This window comes from Pseudophryne corroboree, chromosome 9, assembly GCF_028390025.1.
Source record: "Pseudophryne corroboree isolate aPseCor3 chromosome 9, aPseCor3.hap2, whole genome shotgun sequence".
Taxonomy (NCBI): Eukaryota; Metazoa; Chordata; class Amphibia; order Anura; family Myobatrachidae; genus Pseudophryne; species Pseudophryne corroboree.
Genome location: NC_086452.1, coordinates 360814588 through 360827137, shown reverse-complemented (window position 1 = coordinate 360827137; position 12550 = coordinate 360814588). Strand labels below are relative to the sequence as shown.

The 12550-nt window shown below is 42.2% G+C and overlaps 1 protein-coding gene across 2 annotated transcripts in view; it reads right to left on the bottom strand.

Moving 5' to 3' along the window:
• The window catches only part of GRAP2 (GRB2 related adaptor protein 2), a 412159-nt gene extending 402990 nt beyond the window's left edge, over positions 1-9169 (bottom strand). For both annotated transcript variants that reach the window (XM_063940721.1, XM_063940722.1), the window contains exon 1: positions 9039-9169. The gene's annotated coding sequence lies outside the window, so the exon portion shown is untranslated. The remainder of the gene's footprint in view (positions 1-9038) is intronic.
• Between the last annotated feature and the right edge of the window lie 3381 nt (positions 9170-12550).

Sequence of the window (12550 nt, the reverse complement as noted above, 5' to 3'; positions counted from 1 at the left end):
GCCGGGTTTCTAATACCCTCCTGGCAGAATGGACATTGCAATAATTCTGGATGCCAGCCGGCAAATATCCCTCTGTGCATCCTTCATATATAAGACGACGTCTTTAATATGCTCTATGTTAGCAAAATATTATCCCTGTCTAGGGTATTAATATTATCTGACAGGGTATCAGACCACGCTGCAGCAGCACTTTATGCTGAGGCAATTGCAGGTCTCAGTATAGAACCTGAGTGTGTATATACAGACTTCAGGATAGCCTCCTGCTTTTTATCAGCAGGCTCCTTCAAGGTGGCCGTATCCTAAGACGGCAGTGCCACCTTTTTTGAAAAAACGTGTGAGCGCCTTATCCACCCTAGGGGATATCTCCCAACGTGACCTATCCTCTGGAAGTAAAGGGTACGCCATCAGTAACTTTTTAGAAATTACCAGTTTCTTATCGTGGGAACCCACGCTGCTTTACACACTTCATTCACTCATCTGATGGGGGAACAAAACACTGGCTGCTTTTTCTCCCCAAAAATAAAACCCCTTTTATGTGGTACTTGGGTTCATGTCAGAAATGTGTAACACATTTTTCATTGCCGAGATCATGTAACGGATGTTCCTAGTGGATTGTGTATATATCTCAACCTCGTCGACACTGGAGTGAGACTCCGTGTCGACATCTGTGTCTGCCATCTGAGGTAATGGGCGTTTTTTTTGGAGCCCCTGATGGCCTTTGAGACACCTGGGCAGGCGCGGGCTGAGAAGCCGGCTGTCTCACAGCTGTTACGTCATTCAGCCTTTTATGTAAGGAGTTGACATTGTCGGTTAATACCTTCCACCTATCCATCCACTCTGGTGTCGACCCCACAGGGGGCGACATCCCATTTATCGGCCTCTGCTCCGCCTCCACGTAACCTTCCTCATCCAACATGTCGACACAGCCGTACCGACACACCGCACACACACAGGGAATGCTCTGACTGAGGACAGGACCCCACAAAGTCCTTTGGGGAGACAGAGAGAGAGTATGCCAGCACACACCAGAGCGCTATATAATGCAGGGATTAACACTATAACTGAGTGATTTTCCCCCCAATAGCTGCTTGTATACATATATTGCGCCTAAATTTAGTACCCCCCCCCTCTCTTTTTAACCCCTTGAGCCTGAAAACTACAGGGGAGAGCCTGGGGAGCTGTCTTCCAGCTGCACTGTGAAGAAAAAATGGCGCCAGGGTGCTGAGGGAGATAGCCCCGCCCCTTTTTCGGCTGACTTTTCTCCCGCTTTTTTATGGATTCTGGCAGGGGTAATTTATCACATATATAGCCCTGGGACTATATATTGTGATGATTTGCCAGCCAAGGTGTCTTATATTGCCCTCAGGGCGCCCCCCCCCCCCCCAGCGCCCTGCACCCATCAGTGACCGGAGTGTGAGGTGTGCATGAGGAGCAATGGCGCACAGCTGCAGTGCTGTGCGCTACCTTGTTGAAGACAGAAGTCTTCTGCCGCCGATTTTCCGGAACACTTCTTGCTTCTGGCTCTGTAAGGGGGCCGGCGGCGCGGCTCCGGGAACGAACACCAAGGTCGGGTCCTGCGGTCGATCCCTCTGGAGCTAATGGTGTCCAGTAGCCTAAGAAGCCCAAACTACCACCTGTTAGGTAGGTTCGCTTCTTCTCCCCTTAGTCCCTCGCTGCAGTGAGTCTGTTGCCAGCAGATCTCACTGTAAAATAAAAAACCTAAATATACTTTCTTTCTAGGAGCTCAGGAGAGCCCCTAGTGTGCATCCAGCTCAGCCGGGCACAAGAATCTAACTGAGGTCTGGAGGAGGGTCATAGTGGGAGGAGCCAGTGCACACCAGGTAGTCCTAAAGCTATTCCCCATGGTCCTTACGGAGTCCCAGCATCCACTTAGGACGTCAGAGAAATGTAATTTTGTTTATAAAATGGTAATGGGAGGCCTGTTACCTTTATACCTTTGCAATAGATACAGCAAATATAGTAAACAATAACGCTTCGTTAAATGGGGAAATATATCCTTAGATGCCATTGCAAAAATAATAAGTATAGGAATTCTAATAGACAAAAATCTTTTTCTTTACAAAAAAAACAACTTAAATAGTTGTGGAAGAAAGTGTCCACAGGGGTATGGACATAGTTATGCGGTAAGTAGCAAAGGCATAGGCATTAAGAATAATTCAGTTTTATTCTGATAGCTCTATGGCAAGAATAAAGGCGACAATTAAAGGTCATTCTATGGTGAGTCCACTGGCGTATTTATAATGGGTGAAGTGTGTGCGGTGCACAAGTCCCCCAGGATCCAGGGGGGCCCACACCACACACCCTGCACCCAATATTTTTCATACTTACCCTCCGGAGTCCTGTGGCGCAGAACCAGCATTGCAGAAATCACTGGGAAAATGGCATGGTGCCACTGCGCATGTGTGTTTGGCACATGCGCAGTAGAAAACTCAGTAGGAAAATGACTGCTGCACCATATTACCCGGAGATCTGTGCATGCGCTGTAGACTCTGGGACAGCGCTAGGGTCCCCTAGTGCCCAGAGCTAACCGCTGCTGCCGGCTAGAGAGGAGGGGACTCTGACTGAGTCGGCACACAGGCCTCCTCCTCTCTAGAAATGCCTCTGGATGAGTCCCTTATATTAGTTTATACTCGATAATATTTAAGATCAGATTATGGCGAAAATACAATTACTCACAGGAAATTGCTGCAGGCGAATACAGGAGGTAGCCTCGGTCTTTAATTCCTGAGGCTATTTATTTACACTCCCGATTTTCCCGATAGCCTTTTTAATGCCACTAAAAGTAGCTTGTTAATGGGCATTAATGCACAGAATCCGTGAAAAGTTCACGGATTCGTGTGCTAACAGGGTCACGGCACTTGTTAATGCCCGAGTTATCTGGGATTTTTTTTTCGACTCGCTCAGGCTGCTGAAAATATCCCGGATAACTCCTGGCTTCGGGGCTAATTGAATAGATCTTGACTTAATCTGGCCCTAGCAAATCTCTGATCTTACTCCCCAAATTTTTTTCTTCTACACCTGAGGGATAAAAGGGTTCTTCACAGTAAGAATAGTAAAGATTTGGAATTCTTTGCCAGAAAAAGTAGTAATGGTGGACTCAATCAATAAGTTTAAAAATGGATTAGATACATTCCTAGCAGAAAAAAATCTCCAAGGATACAGCATTTAGTTAGATAAAAAAAAAATATTACTACAGGTTGAACTCGATGGACATTTGTCTTTTTTCAACCTCAACAACTATGTAACTATGTAAAAGTGTAATAACCCCTCCACAAACTCATTTACCAGTGGAAATGGATTTTTAGGTCCTAAGATAATTTTGAACCTCTTTTGAGATACAGTTGCAAATTTTGTAAGCCACCCGCCTTGACAATTTTGTAAGCCATCCGCCACCCTACACTACATGAAAATAGCACCACTTTGAGTTATATATTTATGTATTTCTAAAGTAAAAGAAAACTCACCAGGAGGCATCCCAAAAATCTTCCAATATGGCACTACAAGGATCAGCATACCCTCCAACTACTTATTCCATCCATGCCTTTTAGAACAATGATACATAGAAAGATGTTGCTCAAATCAAGGTACAGTACTGGTCAGTGTCGGACTGGGGCATGAAGGGCCCACCGGGGGAATGCAGTGATAGGGGACCCTACTTAGGGGTGTGGCCACCCTACAAAGGGGGTGTGGTCAGCCTCCAGAGGCTTGAAATACACAATAATATAGTGCAGTATAATGCAACATATCTACCATGTATAATAGAAGTGCACAGTCTGGAACCTGATCCCTAGAGGAAGGAGTGGGCCCTCAGGCAGTGGGGCCTACCGGTGGTTTCCTTGGTACCCCTGTGGGCCAGTCCGACCCTGGTACTGGTCCATCACAGGTGCAATTTGTTTTCCGGGCTAATTAGCCCCTAAAACATATCTATTTTTGGTGAAAACACATAGAATCTGTGATAAATTCATGGACTATGTGTTTTCGCTGTTGTGATTGTGAAGATGGGGTCATTATCTGCGATTTTTTTTCAGAGCCTGATGAGGTTCAAAAATAAATATCCCTGATAAGTGCTGGTGGGGTCTGCGCTTCATTTAGTCGCAGTCAATTACTGCGGATAATTGAATTCCCCCTAAATCTGTATATGGATACAAACTTTTAAAAAATAAAATAAGCATGCACAGAATAATTTTGTGTATTTTCCGCTAAGCAAACAAGTTTAAAAGCACCATTAGCCTCTATTCGGCTGGCTCTGCTTGTCATTAAAGAAAGATAGTTCTTATTGTATTGGTGTGATTATATGACAATGGTTGAAATTGAGCTATTTTGTTTTATTTACAATACAGTAAAGATCGAGAAGGGATGCGGTTATGTGACCGGCGGTCTCTTCAATACCGACAACGGGATCCCGACTCCTGGATATCCGCTGGTCGGCATGCCGACCTAGAGGGATATTTCCCACTCGTGGGTGTCCACGATACCCATAGAATGGGAACAGAACCTGTGTCGAGATCAGCGAGCCACCGAGCCCGCTGCGCGGCGAGCACAGCGAGCCAGCAATGGCCTTTGTTGCGCTCGACCCCTCACCGGCCATCTAACAGCCGGGATCCTGGCATCAGTATTGTAAAATCACAAAGACAATAATGTATTGGTAAAAATCCATACCCAACCATCGAGATATAAAAGATATAAGTAATCTATATTATGCAGTGTAAAACTAATAAATATAGTATAAAAAATGAGCATTACTTGTCTGCTCTGGATTTTTACCAATACATTATCGTCTTTGTAATTTTTAAGGGTTGAAGTTGAAAATAAAAATCGCCTTTCTCCAGTTATATCTTTTGTATATTTGTGATGTTGAATACGTTTTACATATAAAAAGTGCTAAACAATAATTTACCACAAAATAGGTAAGAGAAGTTTTTTTTTCAACATTAAAGACATGCATGCATTCTTTTAGGATGCTGTTAATTAAATTACAAGTTTGTTGTTTTTATAAAAATACAATTATGAATCTTGTGAACAATCATGCAAATTAGTAATTACCTAACACATATTTATTGCAGTAGAATGTACTGCACTACTATAAATCCTATACAATTAGTAATTTTACAGCAAAGTTAATAGAACATAATATGCAGATTCATCAAAGCTACATTTTCTTCACTATGTATTAGCTTCATAAGAACTGATGTCTCTATATTTTACTGCAAATAATCATCATACATTTATACATGACATTGCAATATTAGCAATTAAAAGGGAATGCCCTATTTATTAGTTATACATATTATCATTTATTTATAAGGCGCTACAAAATTCCACAGTAATCCAAGTAATAGTTTCAGGTTTTTTTAAATAAATATTCAGTAAAGCTTTTGAAAATATGTTAAACTGCATTCTGAACCATAATTATTTCTCCGCACCTACTAACACCCCGCATCTGTACCTGCCAATTGGGGATACTGTGTCGGGATCCCGATGCCGGAACTGTCTTGACTACATAGTGACTGTTGGCATAATAACTATCTACTGCCAAGGGTACAGAGGGCATGTCATCATAAAAATGCCGAAACAAAAAATAACTACAGTATTTTCAATTAATTTCAGATGGTGGGAATGATCTTGCTCTATTTGGCCAAATACAGAAGACATCAGACACATTCTGTGTTCAAATTTCCAATATACTTGTAATGAAATTATGAATTGATTAAATAATTTAATTTATGCTTGGCATGAGTACAAACATGTAAATGTACTTTAAGTTATCTCCTGTTAATATGCAGTATGAGTCTCTGCAATGGCAATAAATCAAAATAATTATATTACAAAATCCACCAGTAATCAATATAAACTATCAACATACACAGTCATTACTGCTGCTGCAATGCAAATATTTATTAATCCAGAGGGACTTTGCACCTTTATGTTGGGGAAAAAAATGTTTCTGTTCTTTGTGTTTTGTGTTGGCTTTGCTAGGAATAACTTTTTTTTTTTTAAATCTAAATACAGTTTTTCTACTTTTTCTTTTCTCTTTATGATTGCTAGTATTATTATTACTATTATTAGTATTATTATTATTATGATGATGATTACTTTTTTGTGTGTGTCCTTTTCTTCATTGTATTTGCTACAGTACATTATATATATTTATTAATCTGAATACAGTTTTTCTACTTTTTCTTTTCTCTTTATGATTGCTAGTATTATTATTATTATTATTATTATTATTATTAATATTATTATTATATTATTATTACTTATTTGTGGGTGCTTTTCTTCATTGTATTTGCTACAGTACATTATATATGCTGAGTGATATTATCTATGGTTATACCTTTCCATTTAGAACCCTCCAAACATTGCAGAGTTTCTGCTATTTTTGTTTACTGTTCTTAATTTTGTCGAGTTCCAAGACAATGTCATTATCTACTAGATGTAGATGTCCACTCTTCTGTTCACATTAGTCTATCTGTGTTCCTGAATCCCCACAATTAATTTGAAACAATTATCACATTCTGGAAAATCTACAGAAGAACAACAATTATTTAAACTAACTCTAGGCATTTCGGATGATCAGCTTTTTTGGATGATTGGAAATGTCATAAGCTATATATCAATTTGTTATCTTCTTAATTTTAAAATAGAATTTAAGTTTTATAGGCCACTATATACTATCACATATTATTTTTTATTCCCATAGATTGTGTGTTCGCTAATTAGCGTTTCAGGTAAACATGTAATTGGTGTTTAGATAATCTACTGTACCTCAACAGTTTATCAGCAAGTCCTCCAGGTTCTGACAACATCATTGGTAGTTAAAGGATCAGGAGCATAATAATTTATTCACATTCATTTTTCAGTTTTCATTTTTTTTATGTTTTCCAGGGAAGACTCCAATAGTTCTCCCCTGGTACTACTCGTAGATCCAATGCAAATGAATAGATTACAGGGATGTACTTTTACAGTTGTCTGTTATATAGGGGATGCGTTTATGTGACCGGTAGTCAGGAGACCGATGGTCACAATACGGACGCCGGGATCCTAGGATCTGAAAATACCGCCGGTCGGCATGCCGACCAACAGGGACTATTCCCACTTGTGGGTGTCCATGACACCCAAAGAGTGGGAATAGAACCTGTGGTGAGCGCAGCGAGCCACCGAGCCCGCAACGGGATTTGTTGTGCTTGCCCCCCCCCCACCCCCCTCTAGCCATCCAACAGTCGGGATCCCGCTGTCAGTATTGTGACCGGCGGTCTCCTGACTACCGATCACACATACCCAACCCATTATATAGATAGGTTGTGGCTCTTACCATGCCTAAAAATTTTGGGTTTATTCAACATGAGTGACACTTCGGCAGTTTGTGTCTTTCCGATGTGTAATTGAGCTTTCACCTTACTGCTGGCAAGCTATGCTGGTACTAGTAGTTTCTCAGTAGGTTGGCTTTCTCTGCCATTACATATTTTTGTATTTTTCATGATACCAGGGGCTGTATGTAATGCTGTCCAAGTTGGCCGAAGGTGTGAGATTTTTTAAAAGCGGCAATCATTTACACCTCCAGCGATCTTGGGCTCCATTACATTCATCCGCGTGTGTTAGAATGTCCATTACCAATATTACTTATATGTTAACACAAAAAAGTTATTTAATTTTTATAGTAATTGCAAATATACAATTAATGTATGTGTAATAAGTATTTATATACTTAGGGAATGAGTTTAGAGATAGTTGACTGAAGATTGTTAAATTTCAGAGCCAGACTACATAACTGGGGATGCAGATCTCTCACCAAAGATTTTCCCATAAATGCTTCCACTATAAGGCTTCCATTGGTATAAACGTGTCTCAAACATATCACTTATATATCACAATTTATTTTATACAAATGAGGAACATATCTTCCGCTGTAAAACTAAATAACAGTTACTAGAAATTAGTTACCTCAACTGCTATCTGACCTATAAGGTGGCAACAGTAGGGGGCTGTTTTATATCCCCACTGCCTTAGTCAAGTGATGGAAAATTACATTACACTCTTTCTCTGACTTGTTCTAGTGGGCTATAATTACTTATGTACCTGACTTTTGTAGACTATTTAAGAAGAAGTGTATTTTTGAGTCAAATATGGGATATTTTCTTCTGGGTGTCTGTTCTACACCTTCACTTCACTTCAGTTGATCCAGTTGTAATTGTGTAGGCTCAAAACTCTGGAGTGTACTGGAGAACGATAGGTGAGACTTTGCCTTCCCTACCAACCCTGGCCGAACGTCACTTAAGAAATGGAAGACTACCAATAATGGAGAGTCCAGTTTCTCAAGGAAGCATTGTACTGCATTACAGCATTGATCATTCTCACATGTGGGATAATTATATTCACAAAGAAGGATTGATTTTCATTTGACCTAAATCTACATGGTGCTAATAATAAATAGCGGAAGGCTTTCCAACTGGCAGCCCCCCCCCCCCCGAGACTTTGTGACATTCAGTCTTCCATGGTCTCTGCTGTTTGACCCAGCTAAGAGCTATCTACAGATACCAATGAGTACTACTTGGTGCTAGGTGTCATTCTTTTTTTTAAACATGCATTTTTATTATGCATTCAGACCAGCTAATATAAAAAGAATAAAAGTGAAACGTGCCCATAATGGGATGTATAGTGCACATTACGTGGCTCATTCATAAAAAGAACTTGGACAGCATGGATGTACTGCAGTGTGTATCCAGCACAATAATCATGAACATTTACAAACTCTCTCAAAATTTAGCACCTTTATCGAAAACAAAACCCCAAAGCCTCCTGCTGGTGTACAGTACATGCATGACACACGAACAGTAAGTGTCGAGCTACTGCATGATGCACATTTATTGTCCACAAGTCAAATAAACCTTTCACTGTGTGAAGGACCTGCAGTGTATTTGTACGGAAATGTTCCCAGTCTGTTTCAGATATCACAGTGATTCACAGGTTGCATTAACTTCACCCTCCAAAAAAGATAATGCATGCAATTTTTGCCTTACCTTTGTAATTGCTTCTTTATTTCTTCTGCGTTTATTGTCCAAAGCACACCTTCTAAACTCACAAGATAGTCTAAAGGACTTGTTTTTAAGCAGGCTTTATGTAACGTTGAGTTAATGTTTTTCGGGCAGATGTTTAGTTTCTCCTTCTGTATTGCATTTACATTTCACGCGATGCCCCAATCAGCAATAGTTTAAACCACACAGGAAATCTCTCAAAGATCACAGCATTGGGTGGTTAGAGAATAATTTACAAAAACTAGTATTTTTTTTTTATTTCTTTCAACATCCCCAGACATACATTTCAATAAGTGTAACATATCAATAACATTGAGTAACTAACACATTATTATTTGCTGAAAATATCTATTTCTCTTCATTGTTTATATATACAGTACAGTATAAAATTAAATAGCCCTATAACAGTCGCTATTTATTTTGTTCTCAGTAAAAACTAGCTATACCCAGCTCCACTCAGCTGGAAGTACCGTATATACTCGCGTATAAGTCGACCCGAATATAAGCCGAGGCACCTAATTTTACCACAAAAACCTGGGAAAACTTCTTGACTCGAGTATAAGCCTAGGGTGGGAAATGCAGCTGTAGCCGTACACAGCCCTCATAGTGCCAGATATGCCCTAATACTGCCAGATATGCCCCCACAGTGCCAGATATGCCCCACAGTGCCAGATATGCCCTCATGCTGCCAGATATGCCCCACAGTGCCAGATATGCCCCACAGTGCCAGATGTGCCAGATATGCCCCACAGTGCCAGATATGCCCTCATGCTGCCAGATATGCCCCACAGTGCCAGATGTGCCAGATATGCCCCACAGTGCCAGTTTGTTACTTACCCTCCGTCGCTCCCGTGCTGTCCCGTCGCTCCCGTGCTGTCTTCTGAAGGAGGGACAAGGAGGGAACAGCGCGCGGCTCTCCTGTGTCCCCCCTGCGTCTCCGGCGGCAGCGGCGTGTGTGTGTTAAAGGAAGTGCCGGTTCGTGCACTTCCTTTAACACACACACGCCGCTGCCGCCGGAGACACAGGAGGGACACAGGAGAGCCGCGCGTTGTGCCCTCCTTTTCCCCCCTAAATACTCACTCGAGTATAAGCCGAAGTGGCTTTTTCAGCACAAAAAAAGGTGCTGAAAAAGTCGGCTTATACTCGAGTATATACGGTATGTGATAATGGAAGTGGATTACCTAGGGTTTTTTTTTTTTTGGGGGGGGGGTAATACTGCATATAGTGAGGGTGGAGGGTGTTGGGACAATGTGTTATATGTGACAAGGTATTGATTGCACGTATTTGAGCAATTTTCGTTTGTTTTCCCTTTTTATACAGGTACCATAGGTGTTTCTATAATGGGTGCAGTGTGTGCGGTGCACACGTGCCCCTGGGTCCAACAGGGACCCACACCGCACACACTGCACCCATATATTATACTTACCCCTCCAGAGTCCCTCGATGGCGGCCCTGCACTGCGGACAGAAATCACTTGGAAAATGGCTGACGTGAGGCCATTTCCAAGTGATTTGAGCATGCACACTGGAGATGTCTCTGGGGACGTGGCGCATGCGCAGTAGATTCTGGCATTGTGCCAGAGTCTACTACTGCCAGAGAGGTGGGGACCTATGATGGAGACTGCACACGGGTCCCCTCCTCTCTTAAAACGCCCCTGACAGGTACGCTCGCTTTGCAAAAAAAAGGCGAGAGGCATTTTCTTCAGAGGTTTCATGTAATTGGGTTTGCTCTCTTTGCAAGGACAGGTGAGTTCTTCTCTACTGTGGAGTTTCTGTGTGATGCTGAGAAGCATGTCTTTCTCTGTCTTCTAAGAGGCAATGTTCTCTCTCTGCAACATACTAATTTCTTCTCACAATGCGTGCCCTGTTACCCGCTGCACCGTCACAACCAAGATTTTCTCCTAGGCATTGTGAAATCTCAACAAATACGAACTGGTTAAAAAAATAAGATTTTACTTACCGGTAAATCTATTTCTCGTAGTCCGTAGAGGATGCTGGGGACTCCGTAAGGACCATGGGGAGAGACGGGCTCCGCAGGAGACATGGGCACTTTAAGAAAGAATTTAGTTCCTGGTGTGCACTGGCTCCTCCCTCTCTGCCCCTCCTCCAGACTTCAGTTAGAGAACTGTACCCAGAGGAGATGGACAGTACGAGGAAAGGATTTTTGTTAATCCAAGGGCAAGATTCATACCAGCCACACCAATCACACCGTATAACTTGTGATAACAATCCAGTAAACAATATGACAATAACATAGCATCAGTTCACACCCAATGCAACAATAACATAACCCTTATTGAAGCAATAACTATATACAAGTATTGCAGAAGAAGTCCGCACTTGGGACGGGCGCCCAGCATCCTCTACGGACTACGAGAAATAGATTTACCGGTAAGTAAAATCTTATTTTCTCTAACGTCCTAGAGGATGCTGGGGACTCCGTAAGGACCATGGGGATTATACCAAAGCTCCCAAACGGGCGGGAGAGTGCAGATGACTCTGCAGCACCGATTGAGCAAACATGAGGTCCTCCTCAGCCAGGGTATCAAACTTATAGAATTTTGCAAAGGTGTTTGTACCCGACCAAGTAGCAACTCGACACAGCTGTAGTGCCGAGACCCCTCGGGCAGCCGCCCAAGAAGAGCCCACTTTCCTAGTGGAATGGGCCTTGATCGATTTAGGTAACGGCAATCCTGCCGTAGAATGCGCCTGCTGAATCGTGTTACAGATCCAGCGAGCAAGAGTCTGCTTTGAAGCAGGGCCGCCAAGCTTGTTGGCTGCATACAGAACAAACAGTGCTTCTGTTTTTCGGACTCTAGCCGTACTGGCTACATAAATTTTCAAAGCCCTGACCACATCAAGGGACTCGGAATCCTCTAAGTCCCGTATAGCCACAGGCACCACAATAGGTTGGTTCATATGAAAGGATGAAACCACTTTTAGCAGGAACTGAGGACGTGTCCGCAATTCCGCTCTATCCATATGGAAAACCAGATAGGGGCTTTTATGTGATAAAGCCGCTAATTCCGACACTCGCCTAGCCGAAGCCAGGGCTAATAACATGACCACCTTCCAAGTGAGATATTTCAACTCCACCATTTTCAGTGGTTCAAACCAGTGTGACTTTAGGAAGCCCAAGACCACATTAAGGTCCCAAGGCGCCACCGGAGGCACAAACGGAGGCTGAATATGCAGTACTCCCTTAACAAAAGTCTGAACTTCTGGAAGAGAAGCCAATTCTTTTTGAAAGAAAATGGATAGGGCCGAAATCTGGACCTTAATGGAGCCTAATTTAAGGTCAAAATCCACTCCAGTTTGTAGGAAGTGAAGGAAACGGCCCAGATGGAATTCTTCCGTAGGAGCATTCCTGGCCTCACACCAAGAAACATATCTTCGCCATATACGTTGATAATGTTTTGCTGTTACTTCCTTCCTAGCCTTTATCAGTGTAGGGATAACCTCCACCGGAATACCTTTTTCCGCTAGGATCCGGCGTTC